The 22,040-nt window shown below is 42.6% G+C and overlaps 1 long non-coding RNA gene across 4 annotated transcripts in view; it reads left to right on the top strand.

Moving 5' to 3' along the window:
* LOC125642466 (uncharacterized) overlaps positions 1-20,728 on the top strand; it is a 62,833-nt gene extending 42,105 nt beyond the window's left edge. For 3 of the 4 annotated variants that reach the window (XR_007358415.2, XR_007358416.2, XR_012669852.1), the window contains 4 exons: positions 3,984-4,159; positions 5,357-5,520; positions 12,236-12,390; positions 16,772-20,728. This is a non-coding gene — a long non-coding RNA (uncharacterized LOC125642466). The remainder of the gene's footprint in view (positions 1-3,983; positions 4,160-5,356; positions 5,521-12,235; positions 12,391-16,771) is intronic. The other variant, XR_007358414.2, reaches the window with a different exon arrangement.
* The last annotated feature ends 1,312 nt before the right edge of the window (positions 20,729-22,040 follow it).

The raw sequence follows: 22,040 nt of genomic DNA, 5'->3' as shown, positions 1-22,040 counted from the left end.
TCATGAATACAGTACAACCACCCAAATATTTACAAGTACTGAATATTATGACCCCACAAATAGGAGCCAATACAATTTGAGCTGTTTATTCTCCAATATAGTTTTGAAGTTGATTTTTTCATTATTTGGCTGCATCTAGTGTGCTTTGAGAGAAAAAAAAATCTCTTGAGGATTCTTCAATGCATGTGAAAAAAGAGAAAAGAAGATAATATTAGATCCTAATGTTTCCCTCAAAAAGGAAGTCCTACATTTCAAAATGTAACTAGATCACGAAAGCTTATGCTCAAATAAATTTGTTAGTCTCTAAAGTGCCACAAGTACTCCTTTTTTTGGAGATCTGGTCAGAAAATGTGTAAAATGTTAACAAGCTCATGAATTTTTCCTGTGAAATGTTTTCTGTTTTCTCATTAGCTGTGACTTTGATGGGCCTCTAACTGTTTAAAAGTTATTTTAAAGGGGCTGATAAAACTGAAATTCTGTATAGCTCTGAAGAACACATTCACAGGAAGGATGGTCCAGTGGTTTAGTCTTGAACTTTTGAGTCCTAGGTTCAGTCCCTTGCTCTACCACACGCTTCCTATAGGAGCCTTAGTCTCCCTATGCCTCAGTTTCCCATCTGTAAAATGGGATAACAGGCAGCACTGCTCTACCTCACATAGGTGTTATGAGGGTAAATACGTTTAAGACTGTGAAGCACTCAGATACTACAGTAATGGGGGGGGTGGGGCTATAAAAGTACTAAGATATATGTAGATTTAGTTATAAAATATGGATTACAGGGTTGTGGATGCTTAAACAAATTAGTTTTAGCAAAAGCCTTTTTCCATTTTATACAAAGATGACTAGATTAAGACTAAAACCATATTGAAAACTTGGTGAATAAGGACTCCTAAAAAACAAACAAACACAAACCCTCACATGTCAGGTTCTACAGGCTGGTAAGCCTGAATGTAAGAGTTATACTTGTGATGTTTACAAACAGGGTCGCTCTAAGAGAATGCCAGCATGGGAGCAGGTATACTCTACTGGGAATAGTCTAAGAAATGATGCTCTTCCTTTGCTGTCCCTATGATCCCTTGCCTACAAAACTGATTTAAATTAAACTGTAAAAATGGTGATCTGCTTTTCTGTTCCTACCAAAACGACACATTTAATCCCCAATTTACAAATACATGGATTAAATATTAAAATAAAGATGGCACAATCTGGAACCCCAAATCCATACAACCCCGTAACTTTGTGGGGGTTGAAATCTGGATCTGAACCTGGATCCACATTTTTCAACTGGGTCTGTCTCTGTCAAATATTGTTCTTTGTTTCTTACCTGCCTACAGCAAAATGAGACCCTGGTTTTCACAGGTACGTTTATTTATAGTAACACAGAGACATTGAAAAATCTCTAATAGCCTGTTATCTCATTATCATTTTTTAAGCTTATTATCCACCAGATTCAAATGACAACACTGTGACAAAAGCAGACAGGATCAGAACAGAATGCTCTAATTAGGGTGACCAGGTGTCCGGTTTTCGACTGGAATACCTGGTCGAAAAGGGACCCTGATTGCTCCAGTCAGCACCGCCAACTGGGCCGTTAAAAGTCCGGTCGGCAGTGCTGAGGAGCTAAGGCAGGCTAGTCCCTACTTGTCCTGGCTCCATGCTGTGTCCCGGAAGCAGCCAGCAGGTCAAGCTCCTAGGTGTGAGGCGGAAGGGGAGAGGGAGGGCACAGAGCTCCATGCGCTACTCCCGCCCTAAGCTCTGGCTCTGCGCTCCCATTGGCCAATGGGAGCTGGGGTGGGGGGGCCGGTGCCTGTGTGCAAGAGCAGCACGCTGAGCCGCCTGCCACGCCTCCGCCTAGGACCTGGACCTGCTGGCTGCTTCCAGGGTGCAGTGTGGACTCAGGACAAGCAGGAAGCCTGCCTCAGCCCGCCCACTGTGATGCTGACTGGGAGTCACCAGAGGTAAGCCCATGCCCCAACCCTGAGCCCCAACCCTCTGCCCCAGCCCTGAGCCCCCCCCCCCAAACCCAGAGCCCCCTCCTGCACCCCAAACCAGTCATCCCTGGCCCCACCCCAGAGCCCACACCCTGAACTCCTCTGCCTCAGCCTGGGAGCCACCTCCGGCACCCCAAACCTGACCCCACCACAGAGCCCTCACCCCCTCCTACACCCCAACCCCCTGCCCCAGCCCAGTGAAAGTGAATGAGGGTGGGGGAGAGTGAGCCACTGAGGGAGAGGGAATGTAGTGAGTGGGGGGCAGGGCCTCGGGGACAGGGCGGGCCAGGGGCGTGGTCTCGGGTAAGGGGTGGGATTAGGGTGTTCAGTTTTGTGCAATTAGAAAGTTGGCAACCCTAATGCTCTCTGACATCAACAGCCTATTGCCCTATGTAGGTCTATTAAAAGGCAGGGGTCTTCTGAATTTATAGAAGCAAACCATTAGCTGCAACGCCTTAACAAGGTCACAGAATGAAGTACAAAAATTCACTTAAAGTAGGAGAATATATGTATTTGAAACAGGGCCGGATTAACTTTTTGTGGGCCCGGCTCCGAACATATTTGTGGGCCCCTATGGGGGCAATGGAACATGGCGCAGGGAGATTGGACCTTGGAGTCAGGGGCCGGCCAGGGGCATGGAAGGGCCAGGGCGGCTCCGCTCCGCCCAGTGTGACTGCACTGTTTACAAACTGGCCCACGCAGCCCTGTGCTGCTGGCATGCCCCTTCCCCGTGGGAGTGGGTCCATGCCGCACCACACAGCCCCCCCCACCAGGGCCAGCTCTAGGTTTTTTGCTGCCCCAAGCTCCGAGAGTGCAACTGCCCAAGCAAAAGCAAAAAAGGGTGGCCGGAATGCCGCCCCTGGAATTGTGCCGCCCCAAGGACATGCTTGCTTTGCTGGTGCCTAGAGCCGCTCCTGCCCTACACCCAGCACTCCCTGAACCCGCTGTGCTCAGCACCGCCCCCACACACAGTGCCCTGAACACCACTACCCCTGCCCTGTACCCCAGACAGACCCCACCACTGCCCAGCACCCCAACATGCACAGATTTCCCCCACCCCCACTGCCCAGTACCCTTCCCCACAGGCCCCCCACCACAACTACACAGCGCCCCCCAACAGACCCACACTGCCTAGCACCCCAAAATACACAAACCTCCCCCACGGCCCAGTGCCTCCCATCTCCTCACATCCCAGCATCCTGCCCACAGACCCACTCCCCCATGCCCTGCCGAACCAGTGTAGAGCAGGGATCCCCCCTCCCAGCACAGTGCTGAAGCTTGGGAGCACAGAGCGGCCCCGTGCCCTGGGGCACCACCCAGTCCTACCACCTGGCACTGATGGTGCTTGCGGTGGAGGAAGCGTTTCCTTGCATGGGCGGGGGTGGGGGGAGTGGGCGGGGAGGCAGCCTCCAACTTCGCCAGCCTACCGCTTCTGCAGAGCTGCAGGGAGAGGCAGGCCCGCCTCTGGGGAGCCCAAAGAGTATAGTCACTGGCCCAGAGTGGCAGCAGTTGAGGGCTCCTTTCTTTCCCCAGCTCTGCTGGCAGCGTCCTGCCAGTGATGGGGGCAGAGAGGAGTCCTCAGCTGGCCAAAATGAGCAAGCAGTGGGGAGGGGCCAGGGAGGGGCCGGCAGGCAGGGCTAGGGGCAGAGAGAAGCCCTGGCCAGACATCTGAGAGGAGCAAGTAGTGTATGTGGTGGGAGGAGCCAAGGGGCAGAGAGGAGCCAGCTCTCCGGGCACAGCACAGGTGGAGCGGGCTGGGCCGGGGCCCCTTTTGAGCATGGGCCTGGTGCCATGGCGCCATTGTAAAGCTGGTACTGATTTGAAATGATGTTGGGTTTCTGAACCGAGTGAACAGAGAAGTAGGCAAACAAATGCAGATCAGTGGTATGGCATATGGAATCACAACTATTCTTAAGCAGGAGATGTTTACTAAACAAAAAAACTATAACTTCAGCCACAAAATAACCTACTTCCACATTGCTTGAATTCCAGCTTTCTCTTCTTTATTTGCCAAGAACCACACCCTGCCTGGAATTCTAAACAGCGCACAGAGACATCTAGTGACGGGATACTAAAGCTTATGCTCAAATAAATTGGTCAGTCTCTAAGTTGCCACGCTCCTTTTCTTTTTGCGAATACAGACTAATACTGCTGCTACTCTGAAACCTGTAAGTAAACATACCTCTTTGCAGACTGAATTCTTCTCCCCCACACACATAGGTCATGTTCATGAAAAATTCTAAATTGTATACAAAAGGTGTCCAGCTTTTATTCCAAAGGGAAGAACTGAAGTGTTTTGGGGGCATATAATAGAAACGAGCATGTTAATGGAGTTTATTCTTAAAACGCCTTTATTCCCTGTAATAACAGATAGCTAAGGTGTTAGTATGTTGCCAAATGCTTTCTAAGGTCACAGTTTGGGACCTGTCTATTGCAAGTTGTCTGAAACATTAAGTAAATGTATTTGAGAGAGATGGGAAAGGAGAAAGCTTGATCCTACAACTGTTAGCCATGTGAGTAATCCCTGCTGGCTTCGGTGTTCTTCAGTGGGAATTCTCACATTTGTAAGAATTACTCAAATGTGAATAAGGGGTGCATATTGGCCCTGAGAGTGATAGAGAGATCCCAACCATTGCCACGTATCTCTCATAGATAGTTCTATTGTCCCCTTGAGTGCAAAAAAAGCACCAACAAGGCACACAAGCATGCACAGAAATATACTTTGACTCATTCAAATGCTGTTGCTCCTGCTCCCATTAAATCCCAGGTCTGATGTATCATAGTCAGTGCTTAATTTGTAATGAAAGAGGCGCTGGGGCTCAAGCAATTTTTTTTTTACTTTCATAACTGATGAGGCAAGTAGCAGGTGCTGGTGCTCAGCCCAAGCAAGCTCTGGAATAAAGGAAGCACTGGTCATAGTGAAGGGATGTGGAAGAAATGCATCCAAAGCAGCAATCACATGGGCTGCCACACATACCAATGCAGGACCAAGGGGTCCCAAGAGAGAAGTATTTAAGAGTTGCATGCAGCAACAAGTGGAATGCAGGTGTCTATCAAAAGCTATCTCCCTGCCTTCCATTGCACATGCTCAAGTCACAGTTTGTACTGCTTGGTACTTTTAGGCAGTCTCTGTCTACTTTCACATGTACTCCTCCTGCAACACCCTATGTAGGACAGTCATTATTAGTGGGAGGAGCCTGGAGATTGTCCTTTGGCCACACCCTACTTTTGAGTTGCCATACCCACTGCATCCAGGTATGTTAACTTCTCCGCACCCCGGTGTGACATAACAGAGCCATGATTTCTATGTAAATTATTCCTTCTCAGTGACGAGAAAGTGTAAATTGTATGTTCTTTCTTCACAGTTAATGGGCTACTCATCCCTTGCTTCTGCCCTTCCCCCTCTTCCAATGGAACCAAGCACTAACGGGGGAAAAGTCAGGTTCCAAAAAGCTCTACAACAGAGGAATGCTCTCTAATTATCAGACCCTCATCAAACAGAAGTGATGTCCATCAGAAGAGAGCAACAGTGAGTTATCTGTCCATGCTATGCATTCCTTCCTGCTGGCAAGCATTGTAGCTAGTAGTGGCTGCAAAATCCAGGAGCAAACTGTGATGATAGGACAGTAGACCCCATGGCAACAGGGTGCAGGCAGCTGTCTAATGGAGACAGTGTCCATTTGCAATACAGGGGGATGTGTATTAGTGAGGACTACCAAGGAAGTCATTACTGAACCAGATGGTGCGGTGAGAGCCACTATAAAATAGTGGACAGGCCACACCATTCACAGCTAGTTGTGGGCTCATGGCATCATGATCTTGGGTACCAACACAGTGTTGCTGGATAACAGAAACACACAGCAGGCCACAAGCACTGTGGGCAGCTTTGCAGAACACCTTCTTGACAAGACAATGAGCTGAGGTCCTGTAGAAACAGCAAAGTCAGATGTGCAACTTTACAGCGAGCTGGACCATGTCCACTCTTTACAGTAGATAGTACGCCTGGTCAGAAAGAGAACTGGATACACGGTCCATTTGTCCCTGAGTAGCCCTCTATTGTCTTGAATCATGCCCACTTTGGTAGCAAAGCACCAGCCCCAGATCAGGATGCACATCTCTCTGTGCTTACCTAGGGGCCAGCAGATTCAGTGTACTTTGTGTGCTTTGCATAACACTTGCTCTTTTCCAATGCAGTGTGCCACACAATGATGGAGACGACTATATTTTCTTATCAAATTAGTACTCTGTGGTGTGCTCTAGTAGCCTAAGCGTAGGCCTAAAATCCAGAAAATCCCAATTTCTAATCCTAGATCTAGCAGTGATTTTCTCCATTATCTTATGTGAGTCACTTAATCTCTCTGCCTCAGTCTCCCCATCTGTAAAATATGAATAATAATACCTGCCTCACAGAGGATTAAAGTTTGCAGAGTACCTAGAAGATTTAAAAGCTTTCTCTACATGCTAAATATTGTTATTACCTGATTCTTCTTTATTTCCTTGTTGCTAGTGTACCTTAAGGCTGTATTGTTCAACGCTGACAGGGCAACCAGTGGGCCACACTCATAAAAATCATGGCTGGTTTGTGAAAATGAGTTATAAAGACCCAGAGAGCCATAAATATTAAAGGTATTGAATAACAAATCCCCAGCACTTTAATCATGGCACAACAATTGATATTAAAAAAAAAATCTGATCTTTTTAATCTCTTTTTTAAACCCTCGTCGTTAATGAGGGATAATGCTAGATTGAAGAGGGCCAAAGAGATTTATTGATACAAATTCAGAGACATCAGTGTAAATCAGAACAGTGGAGAAGTATGCCACTACTGGCTTATGTTCTCTTCCTGCAAAAGGACAGGGATGAAAGAACGAGTGTCTGAATGAATGACTGAATAGATGAATGAATGAAAGAATGAATGCAGAATCAAATAACTACATTAAAATAGATTGCCAGCTTGTTGGACTGGCATAGCAAGGGAACTAACTCTTCAGGGCCTCGCTATAAAAACTGTCGACAATGTCCCCATTTTTAATATAAAATTAAAATCCGCTTTGCCCAATCCCTCTGTGTGTGTTTAACTTCAATCGAAGGTCAAAAGAAGGTTTGCATTTGGAAAGACTGCGGGATCTGGCCTGCGGTGCTATCAAATTTATGCTATTGTATAGCTTAGTTATTAAAAAACAAACAACAAACCAAAAAAACCAAAACAAAAAGCCCAAACCCCAGATTATCTGAATGCTACATTTATGAACTACAACACTATGTACATTAATATTCATTCTGCCTGTGTTACCTCCAGGGCTGGCTTAGACAAGCTGACAACCTGCAAGTACAAGGGGCCCTGGCTTGTTGTGTATGTGTGTGCACATCGTGCTGGGGGCCGGGGGAGTGGTGCCCCACCAGGGACAGCTTGCAATGCTAGTGTGATGTTTACTGTGCACGCCTCACTGCTGCATGCTGTGGAGTTCCAACTGCTGTGAGCTGACAAAGCTCTGTGGTAAAAATAGCTTCAGCCATTTGGGAAATCAGGATGTCTTCTCATTTATCATAGCCCTAGCTAGCCTGGGGCACACTGAAGGTTCCCCTTCTGCCTGTCTCACAAGATCCTCTGGCCCCATCTGAAACACATACATGAGCTTTGGATATATTTCTTGGGCTGCCCCTCCAGCCCTCTGAGTCCCATCAGGACTGAATCTCTCCCTCCAGACCCCATCCTAACATTTCAGAGCAGTTGGCAGCAAATGGGAAAGGGCTGCTGAGCAGTGAAACTTTTGCCTTGCAGCTGTAGGAGCCTAAATGCATGGCTTTGCAGGGGACCTCAGAAGTGCTTGAACCAGGTCTGTATACCTTATATTTTACTTATTTCATACAATATCAATACACTACACAGTCTTTCAATGGAGGACGTCAACCCACTTTACAAACATGAATTCGTTACACCTCACAACAATCTTGCAAGAAAGGCATCATCATCCCTATTGTATAGATGTGGAAACTGAGGTACAGAGCAATCAAACCACTTGCCCGAAGATAGTCAGTGGCAGAGTTGGGAACAGAAGTCAGGAGTTCTGACTATCTACCAACACAATATGGGACCAATTCTCCTCTCATTTATACTGGTACAAATCAGAAGTAACTCCACCGAAGCAGGTGAGAGAAGAATCTGACTCTATATGCCAAATTGTCTGTTGGTGTAAATAGGTGCAGCAGAATTTGGCCCTTCATCTATATCTTTCTAAATCGGTCTTGCAAATTCTGCTTACTTGAGGCAACTATGTATTTTTTGATCAGTGAGTCAAATATCTTTAGTTTTCTCATTATTTTCAATCATCGTAATAAAAGGCAGAATAATGTAGTTTGTGCCAAGGCTGGTAAATTTTCGTAACAATTTTACATGGCTGCTCTACATATATATGCACTACACATGAATGCAACATTTAATTTTCATTAATTTGAAAAGTGCCATTCTCCTATTACCAAGCTTTAGCCTTAACCTTGTATGGACAAACAACTGCACCTGCATGGATCTGACTGTAGGATCAGGTCCATATTAGTAAATACCCATTTTAAATTTTTAATTAGTACAGCACATAATACACAGGTGTGATGTTCTCATTCCTGGGAAGGAAGGGGAAATATTGTGGATAGAAATCTTGTTTGTAGACACTGACAGTTGCAGGTTATTCTTCAAAGGATTTAAGATATTTAAAGAACACAGCAAATGCCCTCTTCATTGCTTCTACCTACACATACCTCTTTTCTGCCTCCTCAAAAACAATTTTATTGCTTTTGAAGACAGCCTGGTGAGCTAAGCTCATGCTTTTCTGAAAACCATCTCTTTTTTACTTTCCTGATCTGATGAGCCGAAGGTCACTAGCATGCCCATTTTGTTCACCACCACTTCAGTGTGTAATAATACTGGTAAAACCTGGCATAAAGAATCACAGCACAGAAAATTCATCCTGAAGTTTTTTGGGATTAGCAGATACCACTAGTATCAACAAGTGAGTGCAACAAAGGTCAGTGACAATCTGAGGGCTGTTTTTTGGCCTAAAAAAGGTATGTTCTTTAATAAAGAAGAAGAAGAAGACCTAGCTCTTATATAGCAAATGTGGCATGCGTTTGGTGGTCACAGCCAGTTCCCAGTGGACAGGCATTCACATCACAGACAGTTACCACATTGATCAGTGTTGGCAATTTCAGATCAGTGACCTCAATGGGTATGGTAACCAATTTAGTCTTCCATCCATAGACTTGGACACTCCAAGTCAAGAGTGGGGCAATTTTAGAGGTTCCTCCCTTCTTTAAATCTGTTTGTTTGTATATTACTACTAATGGGTAGCTGTATTATTTGCTGCCAGCACTGCACATATTTTCATTCTGTTATACTTGCTTTTTCCCTATGTGTCTCCATTTGTATTTTGAGTAGATTTTTTTTATACACACACTATTTCCTCTGGGGCAAAAATATAGAGGAGAGACTTTCCGCGATGTAAAAGAGAAAAAATAAGGAGTGTGTTATGGAATATATCTGAGATTTACATGTAGCAAAGCACAATATATTCTCTTGGTACCCAAGCTACACATCTTATGTAACTGCTTTCAGCAGGCTCGGTAACTGCTTTCAGCAGGTGTTTATTCTGAAATGGTAGCAATGCTTTTCTGTCATGTTGCATTAAGTCACTTATGACGCATCATGTTAGATTGCACCACGTCATACTAGTGCATACGGCAAAGAAGCCAAAGCAAAACAACATGATATGACAGACAACATTTAGTAAAAATATTCACTTATTTGGCTCAGATACTTGCCATCAGTTTGAATCAGAGCATATTGCCCAAAATGAAGCTGGCAGATTGAGGTGAATGGTTAAGTGTCTGTGGTTCACAAGCAACTGTACCTGATGTAAATTCTGAAGTTTCTTGGCATGAACCTGGTATTTATCTTATTGTCATCTATTATACCTCTGCATGTTCTTTCTCTCTCAGTTTAACCCCTTCTGAACTTTTTCCTCCTCTCATTGCTTTAAGTAGGTTGATCGTTTATTCCTTAGTACCTTTTGTTAGTTTGACATAACACAAAAGAGTTCCTGACAAGGAATCAAGATCACATTTTGAATCTGTTTATACAGAAGATTACAGAGCATTGTTAAAGGACTGACTGGCTAATCCACAAAATCCAGATTTAAAGTTTTTAACAGTACTGCAGAAGCACTCTTCATTGCAAGTCTTCCAGATTCCAAGTTTAAATAAGCACTCTTTATTTTGATGGAATTGCCTTAAGGGCTATTTTACGTAAGAGTGAAGTTTTTTGGGGACTACACAAAGACTTGGGATGCATCAGGAGAGGTATTTCCAGTAGGGATAAGGAGGTTTTAGTACCGTTATACAAGGCACTGGTGAGACCTCACCTGGAATACTGTGTGCAGTTCTGGTCTCCCATGTTTAAGAAGGATGAATTCAAACTGGAACAGGTACAGAGAAGGGCTACTAGGATGATCCGAGGAATGGAAAACTTGTCTTACGAAAGGAGACTCAGGGAGCTTGGCTTGTTTAGCCTAACTAAAAGAAGGTTGAGAGGAGGTATGATTGCTCTCTATAAATATGTCAGAGGGATAAATACTGGAGAGGGAGAAGAATTATTTAAGCTCAGTTCCAGTGTGGACACAAGAACAAATGGATATAAACTGGCCACTAGGAAATTTAGACTAGAAATTAGACGAAGGTTTTTAACTATCAGAGAAGTGAAGTTTTGGAAAAGCCTTCCAAGGGAAGCAGTGGGGGCAAAAGATCTATCTGGCTTTAAGATTAAACTCGATAAGTTTATGGAGGAGATGGTATGATGGGATAACGTGGTTTTGGTAATTAAATATTCATGGTAAATAGGCCCAATGGCCTGTGATGGGCTATTAGATGGGGTGAGATCCGAGTTACCCAGGAAAGAATTTTCGGTAGTATCTGGCTGATGAATCTTGCCCATATGCTCAGGGTTTAGCTGATCACCATACTTGGGGTTGGGAAGGAATTTTCCTCCAGGGCAGATTGGAAGAGGCCCTGGAGGTTTTTCGCCTTCCTCTGTAGCATGGGGCACGGGTCACTTGCTGGAGGATTCTCTGCTCCTTGAAGTCTTTAAACTACGATTTGAGGACTTCAATAGCACAGGTGTGAGGTTTTTTTTGTAGGAGTGGTGGGTGAAATTCTGTGGCCTGCGTTGTGCAGGAGGTCAGACTAGATGATCATAATGGTCCCTTCTGACCTAAATATCTATGAATCTATGAAAGACGAATGCCTGGCACCTGTTTGCTTATGTAGTCAGGAGGACTATTTTAGGAAACAACAAGTTTATCCTTCAAAGCACCTATATTTTATAACATAAGAAAGTGTTTTTTACGGACTAAAAAGAGAAATATTGAAACTTTGTTATTGTTATTGGGATTTTTGGAGCTATTTCACAATAATTCTTTTTTAAAAATGGAGAGCTCTCAAAAATGAGGGGTGAAGAGCACTTGCTGGAGTCAGGTTTTACTGAGGCAAGTGCTGTGCAGGCCTCACCATACGGCTCTGTAAATACACCTCATTTCTGAGGTACCAGGCCATTGTTAATTCAGGGAGGGGTATCTCTTGAGCATAGATGGACAACTGCATTAAACGGTGTGCTAGTATTATAATAAGAAAAGGAGTACTTGTGGCACCTTAGAGACTAACCAATTTATTTGAGCATGAGCTTTCGTGAGCTACAGCTCACTTCATCAGATGTTTACCGTGGAAACTGCAGCAGACTTTATATACACACAGAAATTTTGCGAATACAGACTAACACGGCTGTTCCTCTGAAACCTAGTATTATAATGTGTGCTAATGGAATTTAGGATGAGAGGACATCACAGTCATTATCACCTGTGACTTAAGAAACATTTTTAACTCAGGTCTCCAGAAGTAAATGGCTAGTCCACTAATCCATGGAGCAGCCTCATCCATCAAGTTAGTAATACATATAGGTGCAGGGAAAAGTCAAAAGCCACAAGCGCAATAGATACCAGGAGCAAGGCACTTCATGTTAAAGAAACAGAGAAGTATGCTGCCCTCACTGTTCTTTGGTAATAGTCAAGCACACACTGACAGACTGTTATGAACTTGATGAATTCCATCCACCCACTCGGGGAGACAGGGAGGACAGCATGGTCCTTTACCTCTGAAATCCAAGGTTCTGACTCAAATAAACTCAGTATTTATATTTTCCACAGGGTCAGAATCAGAATGTTCTGTGGCAAAATCTCACTCTGTAGATGGGAAGGAGAAAAGAGAGACCAGCAGGTAGCGGGGCTGGATATCACACTGCCAGACATTTGCATGGATTTGAAGACCATGCTGTCTGTTAAAGCTGATGGAGCCCAAGGAGGTAGGCCAAATTGCCATGATATAATGTAATATTTACTAGTAATTTCCTTATTTGTATATCATAGTCTTTTGATTCGACTAGTAATGCTTTGTAGATAAATGTAACTCTAATGAAAGGAATAAGAACAAATCCTATTGATAATGGTCAAGATTTCCAAAAGCTATTATTATTATTATTTATTATTTGTATTATGGTAACACCTAAGAGCCCAGTCCTGGATCAGGACCCCACTGTGCTAGACACTAAACAAACACAGTTTCTGCCCTAAAGAACTTACAATTTAAGGAAAAGTGACTAATGATTTTGGACGCCCAAATTGATACACCTTAAAGGCAACTGATTTTCAATGTGCTCAATACTTTGTGAAAATCGGGGGTGTCTCAAGTTGGGCATGGAATCATTACTCCCTTTTGAAAATCTTGACCTATACCATTTAACACCATTGTAAGAGACAACTTTATGTTCTCTGGGGAGGATATTAATGACTAAGGAATCAGCCTGCTCTGTTGTTCCTGACTAAGGCAGGAAGGGTACTGGGAGCATTCTCTTGCAAGAGGCTGTGAATCCTGAACTCACATTGATGTTGGGTTCCCTTCATTCCTGTGACGTTTTTGAGTTAGACATGTAAGTTTAAATAGAATTATTGGGCCATTCCCCTATAGAAGTTGCTGCAAGCTATTTTGATGGTTTGAAATCCAAACTTTTGGATGTTTATTTTCCCCCAGTATGAATGTACCTGAAGCTCTTTGGCCATGAAATCAAACTGGAAATCTTAGAATAACAGGCTTTTTCTCCTGAGAGATCCAGTATTTCCTGGTTTCAATCAGGTCAGAAATATTGAGAAGAAAAGCTCTTCACATGGTATCACCTTATTCCTCCTCCTGATTCTAGCTGAAACCAATAAATACGGAGGCAGCGAGAAACTGAAACAAATAAACAGGATTTGACTGAAATTGTTTTGAACTTCTAAAATAGTTTCAGGTGCAAATCGAGTTTTGAATGATGGGTTTGGGTAAAATAGGAACTAACCCAAACAGTTTGCACATCTATAGAGAAGATATACATTGAACTCCTCATCAAGACTATCTATTTTTGACTTTTGTAGGCTCACACTCATAAAACATCCTACTGTCTCAACTTCACCTGCATTTGCTTTTCAAAGAAAGCACTTCCTTCATGGTTCCTGTGCAACAACTTCCAGTTGCAATATAAGTGAAATTGATGGATACTTTACGGACTGTAAATTAAGGATGTTCTCATTTAGCGTCATAGGGTGAATATGGCATAAGCACCCTTGTCTTCAATTGGATAGACAAGGTCGGGGGAAGAGGATGAGGAGGCAAAGCATCCATAAAAAAAAAGATGAGAGGAGGGGTTGGGTATGGAAAAGAGGGGAAGGGAATTTTCTTTTGAAGGAATAGTATTAATACTAGTCATTTCCCCTTCCTCTCTTACTCCATTCCTCCATTAGGCCTTCCACACACACACAGGTTGGTTCTTTGCTTTCTCACTTCCTATAGAAGGACTTGTCAAGGTGGTTCTAACTCAGTCAGGCACATCGCTATTTGGGTTTGATCTGAAGTTTGTGCAGATATCTCAATGACGTACATAATAAAATAAGTAATAAATAGTAACGATAATTAAGTGATGCATCATATATAAACAGCATATAAATGGAATATTTGCTGTGGTATCATAACATGGCACATGTTTTCTCTTTAATCCCCTCCCCTCATCTTCACCAGGGATCATTAGTAACTGACAAAACAGCATGTCTACTCCAGCAGGATTGTCCTAATTTCTCCTTGAATCAGGCCAGCACCAAGGTATCCTGACAAGGACAGAAATATGATCATGTGGCACAGTGATATTTTCAGTTGTCTTGACAGAGACCATTATAATTGTCACATTCTTCTTTCTCCTTTCATAGAAAGTAGGCTCCCTAGCCTGAGCTGTGCAACTCCCATTCTTGAAAACAAAAAGCTGCTAACTCAGATCAATTTCCCATGTACTAACATAATGAGATTAAAGTTGTAAATCAACATACATACACACACAATCCCACAACCAGCTGACACAAAATACACACTTTCAAAAGAAACAAATTAGTATAAAAATGTTATAAAGAATAAGACAATGCAGATCAAATCAAACCTAACAAATACAGTTACAGGTGAATTATATTTATTAATGTCAATTCTATATAAGCAGACTTTATTCATGTCTGATCTACTAGACACTAGGGCTTTGCAAATCCTACTCATACTAGTTCCCATGTCTTTGTGAACTAAAGCTGGTAGCTGAGGTTCACCCTAGTACACAGCACTTCAGTTCTGCATGGCTTCTGGATTTGCCTGAACCCTTAAATGGCAAGTGTAACTGGTTAGCCATCTCCTGAGCATCCCCTGTGGCCTAGGATCTGCAGCACCCTGCCAGTTTCCCTATCCTCTGGGCTCCTTAAGAACAGTCCAAAAGTTATAAGACTAAATTCCTCCGATGGGGATCTCCTTTATTAAGTCCAAGTACACTCAAAATAAAGTCTCTTTCTGCTCAGAGTCAAAATAAAATCTCTTCTGCCCAGACTCCAGCTGAGCCCAGTTCCTCTGATATGAGGATCTGTTGACTGTAGTTCTCTGTGGTTGCTCCTCCATGAGAAGTGTCACAGTCCTTCTCCCTCGGGATGTGTAGAGTCTGAAACTGGATCCAGCACCTCCTCCCCAAGGGACTGTCTCTTCCTACTCTTGGAGCAAGCAGAGAAGATGCAAGGCCTGCCCTGCCCCCTATTCCAGCATCTGGCTGTCTCCCCTGGCTATCCATAGACCTCAGATTTCTACCTCCTGCACCCACCCTCCCCCAACTGTCCATGGGCTTTTGTTTTTCTAACCCTCCCTCCCCCCAGAGGCCTCATTTAGTTGCATGATCATCTGTCACATAGCTTAATTCATTCTGTCCACCTGGAGAAGCAAGTAGGCAGAGACAACCTGTGCCTGCCGATAGTGGAGGGCAGAGTAAGGGCAGCCAGCTTCAGCAGTGCTACTGAGCATGCTCAGTCCATGTGAGTATGCTCAGTACAAGCCAAGCCGCAAATCTGGTGGGGCACATAACTCCGAATGCTCCCCCGATGTATCACCTCTGCAAGTAGGCTCTGTCAAAGGTAGGCTGAACTCTGTCTTTCCTTAAAGGGCCAGTCTCCCTGTGATAGTAAGTAAACTTGAAACAAACCCTTGCAAAACTTATTTTGTATGAAAGCAGTCCCTGTTGCCACTTGTCCCTTCCTGCCTCGTTCCCTCTTCCCAACAGAACTCAGGCACCTATATTATCTTGAACAGCCTCCAGAAGATGTGGTGGCCAGGTAGTCTGCATCATTACCCCCAAGAGGTCTCCTAAAGGCAAGGTGGTCTAGGGGCTTGTTGGGGGAAGCAGATCAGTGCAAGTAGGAGAGTGTGTGTGTGATGGAGTTCTGCTTCAACTTGGTTCAGCTGAGATGATGATTTTTTTTTAACAGCTGTACTCTACAGCACCACAGATGTACACGATGCTTTACGTGACAGCCAAGACCCCATCCCTGCTCAAAAGAGCTTCCAGAAAACATTTTTAAAAGCACTTTAGTGTCTTAAGGAAGTTATGTTCCATGACTCTTAAGTGTCTTAGTCATTTGTGGAATTGACTTAGGCACTTTTGAAAATGTTACCCTACAACCTAAACTGAGCACAATATGAGAAAACACGAGAGGATAATAAGAACAGGAAAAGGGGAGGAATCCCCAGAATAAAGTTATGGGATTGTTTGGGTGGTACACAGCACATCAAGTTAATGCCTAGGAATTTGTTTGAACTGCTTAAAAGCTCATGGCGTTACCCCCCTTTATGGAGGCTATGAGTGCATCCCCCTCTGCGCTAACATGGAGCAGTGGCTCCGCTTCCCAGCCACATTCTAGCTGACCCCTATGCATGGCTATGAATGTGCATTCTGGGGAAACCTACTTGTATCCTCACTCCCTTCTTATTCACCTAGACAAAGCTAGCCACAGTTTGGTCTTTAAATGAGTGCTTAGTGAGGTGTCAAAATGCACATATAAAAAAGAAACAGCCCCTTATTCTCTTCAGTTACAACAGTCACTCTGATTGCCTTTGTGAAAATATTTCTCCTTATCTGTGTGTGCAGTTATTATTGCGCACATTGCAGCTTGCTCTGGAAACTTAGCTCCACCTGTGCCAGCATTCTGAGAAATGAACATTGGAGTGAAAAGATTCCATTCTCTTCTCTTTTACCTGATAAAAAATAATCCAAAGAAATTGAATAATTAACACTGAATGTAGCTGAACAATTGCTAAGGAGTATATTTAATAATTTTTGGTTGCTTTTTTTTTTTCTATTTTAGGAACAAAACAGGGACAATTGAAGCATATTCTTCTCAAGCAGCACAATACTGTTGTGGCGAGAGCTGAAGGAAATGCATTGTTTGGATTAGAATATTTTTTTCATTAACAGGATGTTCAAAATAAACAAAATTACTTGATTCACAGTGCCTGTGGCTGTATCAGGTTAACACTGGCATGCTTTCATACTTGAGCTCATCTTCACTAATCAATCAGAAACACACTTGCTGGCAAGAAAGGTCACATCATTAATCACACAACAGCAATGTTTTGACAAACAGGTATCTACCTACAGCCAAATTTCGCTCTCAGTTACAGAGGTTTAATGCGCAACATACGGAAGATGATGGGTGCCAGAGAGAGAAAGAGATGAAGCTGCAGTGTCTCCCATAATTACACCTGTGTATACCAGGTACTGTAAACTAGAGCAGAATTTGTCCCATTCAATTAAATTAGAGATCATGATATTATGCCCTCCATATACACTTGTATCTTGGATTAAATTCAAGTTGATTGAATAAAAGGAGAATGAGATAAAATGTAATGTATAGGTGGGCACTGGCCTGATCTCTTTGGTTCAGGACCAAAGTATTACTGTTCATATTGAAGAAACACCATAGTGAGCATGATGGTGCTGATGATTGATTTAATGATACTGGAGGTATCATCTTTCAGAGGATATATATAAAAAAAGTCCTCGACTTCTTTGGTCATTGAGGATTCTATGACAAAGGCTGTTAGCCCCAGTCTCCTGACTGGATTACGTCTCAGAAAATTAGAGTTACTATTCTCATTAATAGATTGCAAGGCCAGAAGGGACCACTGTGATCATCTAGTCAGACTCCTGTATAATGAAGGCCACAGAACTTCCCCAAAGTAATTCCTAGAGCTTAGAAAAAAATTCAATCTTAATTTAAATATTACAGTAAAGGAGAATCCCCACCATGACCCGGGGTAAATTGTTCCAATAGCTAATTACCCTCACTTAAAAATTTATGCCTTATTTCCTGTCTGAATTTGTCGAGCTTCAGTTTTCAGCCATTCCATTCCAGCTGGATTGAAAAGCCCATTATCAAATTGAAGAGTTCATTGTAGTTACTATCCTTCTACTCCTAAAAACTCTGCGTGCCATTTCTGCACACAATGGCAATGTATTTTATCAGTGGGTGAAGAGAATCCTGTATGTACAATCATTGGGATCAAAAGTATTTAATAAATAAGAAATTATTATAAATATAGTTTAACTTTTCTAGGCTAAATTCCATGATCCATGTATGGCCTTCCTCCTCTTTAATTTTATCTGGCTCCAATCTTTACTGCAGATGAGGAAGAGAGAAGCAGCTATGTTATGGGCTATGGAGTAGATGCTGAGGCTATGCTAAGGGAGAGGAAAACATCTGTATCTCTTCAGGTGGGCACTACCACAGCATAGGGTATTTACCAGAGTCTGTGTCAGAGTGCAGTGCAGTAATCCTCAGCTAGTGGATGGTTCCTTTGGGACTGTAGCTAGTGGTTGTAGGTTAGAAGTTAGGTTCCTTGAATGCCATGGTTGGAGCTCAGGTAGAATTAGGCAGAGAAGCAGGGAGCCATAACTGGCTCTTCTTAGGCTCTCCTCTGTTGGCTGAGCAGATCTCTGTCACCTCAGAGAATCGGGCCCCTTCTTTACTCTGGATGAAGTCCAGGTCCCATTGGGTATGTCTACACTGCACTACTCTGATTCAGGTTTCAGCCCAAGCCCCCTTCCATCCACACACAAATCAGTCTGACTCGGATCAACAAGCACTTATGACCTAGGACCCTGCTAGGGACATGGGTCAGAGCCCGAGTCCTGCTCTGACTTGGGTCTAAGCTCTGCCATTTTTCAGTGTGGATGTAGATCAAATCGCAGACCTGACTCAAAAAGCCTGCAGTATGGAAGCATGAGCATGGCCAGACCTAGGTCTGGTAATGGAAAATTGTGGTTTACAATGCAGTGTGGATACTCAAGCATGGGCTTGGAAACACCAAGTCCACAAGCTCATATCCCAAAGATCTGGGCTGACCATAGAGTATAGACCTACCCATTGAAGACAATGGTAAAATTCATAATGACTTCAATGGATTCATGGTTTTACCTTCAGGCTGTTGTGGTATGTGTACACTGCATTGTAAACCCAGGACTGTGAGAACTGGGCTTGTGGTCTCAGTGTTTCTAAGAGATTTTTGGTATGAAAAGAAGCACACATTACATTATCTGCAGCACATATTGTGTGGCATAACACACACATAATTGAGTTCTGGGCATCATTAGCTTAATGAAAACTGTGATTATTGGCTCAAACCTACAGGCCATTGTTGTATATGGCGAGGGGTGGAGGGGCCCGCAGTGGAGGGGGAGCAGATGACATAAGACAGAAAATAGTTCTCTAGTTAAAAATTAGTTGCCTAGGCTAAAAATATGATCAAATGAGGTCTACAGTATTTTATAAAGAGCTAAGAGATAGCAGCACTTAAAGCAGTGCAAAATTTGCATATTGTTAATTTCTATTCATGTTTTTACATGCACTTGCTTTCTGTATGCTTGTCAGTCCAATGCACTGGTACAATCCTCACATTTTCAGATCTAGGCTCTCGTCAAACTACAGCTGAAAGCGTACTAAAGACAACTGTGTTTAACCATGGTTGTTGCTAGCCATACTTTGATGATAAATCTGGGCGAGCCACAGCAGTGTAACTATAGTGGGGACAGAGCCTTACACTATATCTTCTTTCTACATTTAAAAATAAAATTGAAAGATTATTTTTTCTCCAAGTCAGATTCAAGGATTAAATATTCCTTTAGCTGAAGCCGTAATGTCGGGAGACCCATTTTCAGTACTCTCTCTCTCTCTCCCACTCAGATGCTGGCAGCAGAGGCCAGTAGCACTATTATAGATGCTCTGCTCCATTGCACTGAGAGGGGAAGGAGAGCATCACATCACTCTGCAACTTCACCTACAGGCTGTTTGAAGAACAAACAGCGAATTAGAAGACCGAAGAAGTCCTTTAACCTTCTGACCCCTGCACAGCTCTGTTAGCTAGTAGTTTTTTTATGCATAGTGGTCAATGCTAAATCCCAGATTAGAATTTGGATATTACCTATTTAAGGGCTTGATCCTGCAGTTTGTACTCATGTGAGTAATCCTACATGCATGAGAAGTCTCACTGACTCACATGCATAGGAATTACTCATGTGAGTAAGGGTTGGGGTCTTAATGGAATCTATTCTCCCTCCAGTGCATGCATTTAAGTCTCATTTGTGCTCATGGGAGCTATGCATATTCAACAAGGGGAGAATAGATTCCCTTAATCTGATGAAATGCAAGGAATTTGATTGTCATGTTTGATTTAATGATACGTTGTTGAGGGTAGAATGGGCTGTAATGTTCAAATTATTCTATGGATTTAGCCCTTTTGTCTGTGTGAATTTTCCAGGAACAGATCATATTTTTTACATATTTGTTCTTGGTTCCAAAGTTGATTGCTGAATTTTTATACAAACAAATTTCAGCCTGGCAGCTGTTTGTGAACTTGTGCTATGACTGCTTCTTTGAGAATTCTGTGTCCCAAATAAGAAGAACTGTTGTGGTAGATGTCTCAGCCTATATACTATAGAATTTCATGGACCCAAGTCATCACTGCATTACTCCAGTTTTATGTCATAGTAAGTTCACTGAATGGAATTACAAGTGTAAAACTGGAGTAATGTTGTGATGGATCAGGCCCAGTGTCCATTGGTGTGGTGACTGTCTTTCCCACATACAATAATATACTGTATCTACCATGCACATTCATTGAATTTGCCAGTCTACATTTCCTGAAAGAAGCCCTTTAATGAACACTTGAAGTTCAGTGGGTTTGATGCGAATATTTGTTACGTGTTGGAATATCTACCTGTTGGAAAAGTGTAGAATATTACACAATAAATATAAGAAAACTGGTCTGGTGCTGACTCAAAAATCAATGGATGAGTGGATAGGTAACCACCAATTTAGAAATGCAGGAAATCTTTGTATTATTGCTATAAAAGTGGCCCCCAGATTTTTTTAAAAAAATCCTTCTGCCAAAGAGATGGAGAGAGAGATATTAAGCCACTGGAAACAGACTAAAAATTGACACAGAGGCTGCAGTGGCTTAGTACATTTGACAGAGCAATGACCCAAAAGCAAGGCATGAACGGAGTCGCCACGTGAAGGGAGTTGCCACAGCATCACCAATGTGCAAACATTTCAGAGTTAGGGAGGTCCTTGTGGGACAGCCTATCAGACTTTGGCCTTGCCATCATTGTTCCTCCCAGCTTTAGGAAGAGAAACTTGAAGCTAGGATACCACACGTGTGGCAGGATACCAGTTTGCATCTGACATTACTGCCTATGTGTCCATCATCTTTCACATAGCTGTACAACACCAACCCACCAGTTGCTCCAAACAATGCTGAGAGAATGGCCTTCATTAGAACAAACAAATAAAATGGCTATATGACACTTCTATTGCAAATAAAATTTTGTGACACTTTCTGCTTCTACATACATTCTTGGAAACAAATATTTGCTAGTACAAATGTCCACAAAAAAGAGAAGGAAAGAGCTAGTGAATGCTGTTGCAAAAAAATTCTAATTAGAATCCACAAAATGTTCATGAATAATATTCCTTCCTATCTGTCTAGCTCTAGTGCGGAATACATTTTGCCTTATGCCATTACTGACTCCAGGAAACAATAAGCAATATGAAAATAGAAACAATTTGACAATTACATCACTACCACCCCTTTCAATTAGGTCCTCCATTTCTTTGGTATACTGTAAAATTTAACTCATAATTATGCTTTAATTCATTTTTGTTTATTTAACACTACAATAAGATCAAAACAGAAAGCCATCAGAATGCAAAATGCTAGCTGCATTTCCATGTTGTAAATGTTGTATTTGAGCTTTTATAACAAAATGTAGTATTTTGTACCATTCTGTTTAAAATGTATCTGGCTAAGCTCCAATACTCTTTCACTGTAAACAGGAACTTCCTTGGAGGACAAGTAATCATACTTAATGACATAAAAGATCATTAAAATAATGTTCCAAAAACATAGCAAAATTAAACATTGCAAGATTATTTTCTTCTTTGAAGTCTTTCACCAGATGGTGAAAAGTGCTGAAATCATAAGTCTGAGTGGGAAGGGAAAATGTTTCCACAATCCTTTCTTGATGCTGGTGTCAGCATGTATAATTTTTACATGTGGCTATACAAAACTGCAGCT

Source organism: Caretta caretta, chromosome 9, assembly GCF_965140235.1.
Source record: "Caretta caretta isolate rCarCar2 chromosome 9, rCarCar1.hap1, whole genome shotgun sequence".
Lineage (NCBI taxonomy): Eukaryota > Metazoa > Chordata > Testudines > Cheloniidae > Caretta > Caretta caretta.
Note: the sequence above shows the minus strand (reverse complement) of the source record. Positions and strands in the feature narration are given on the sequence as shown.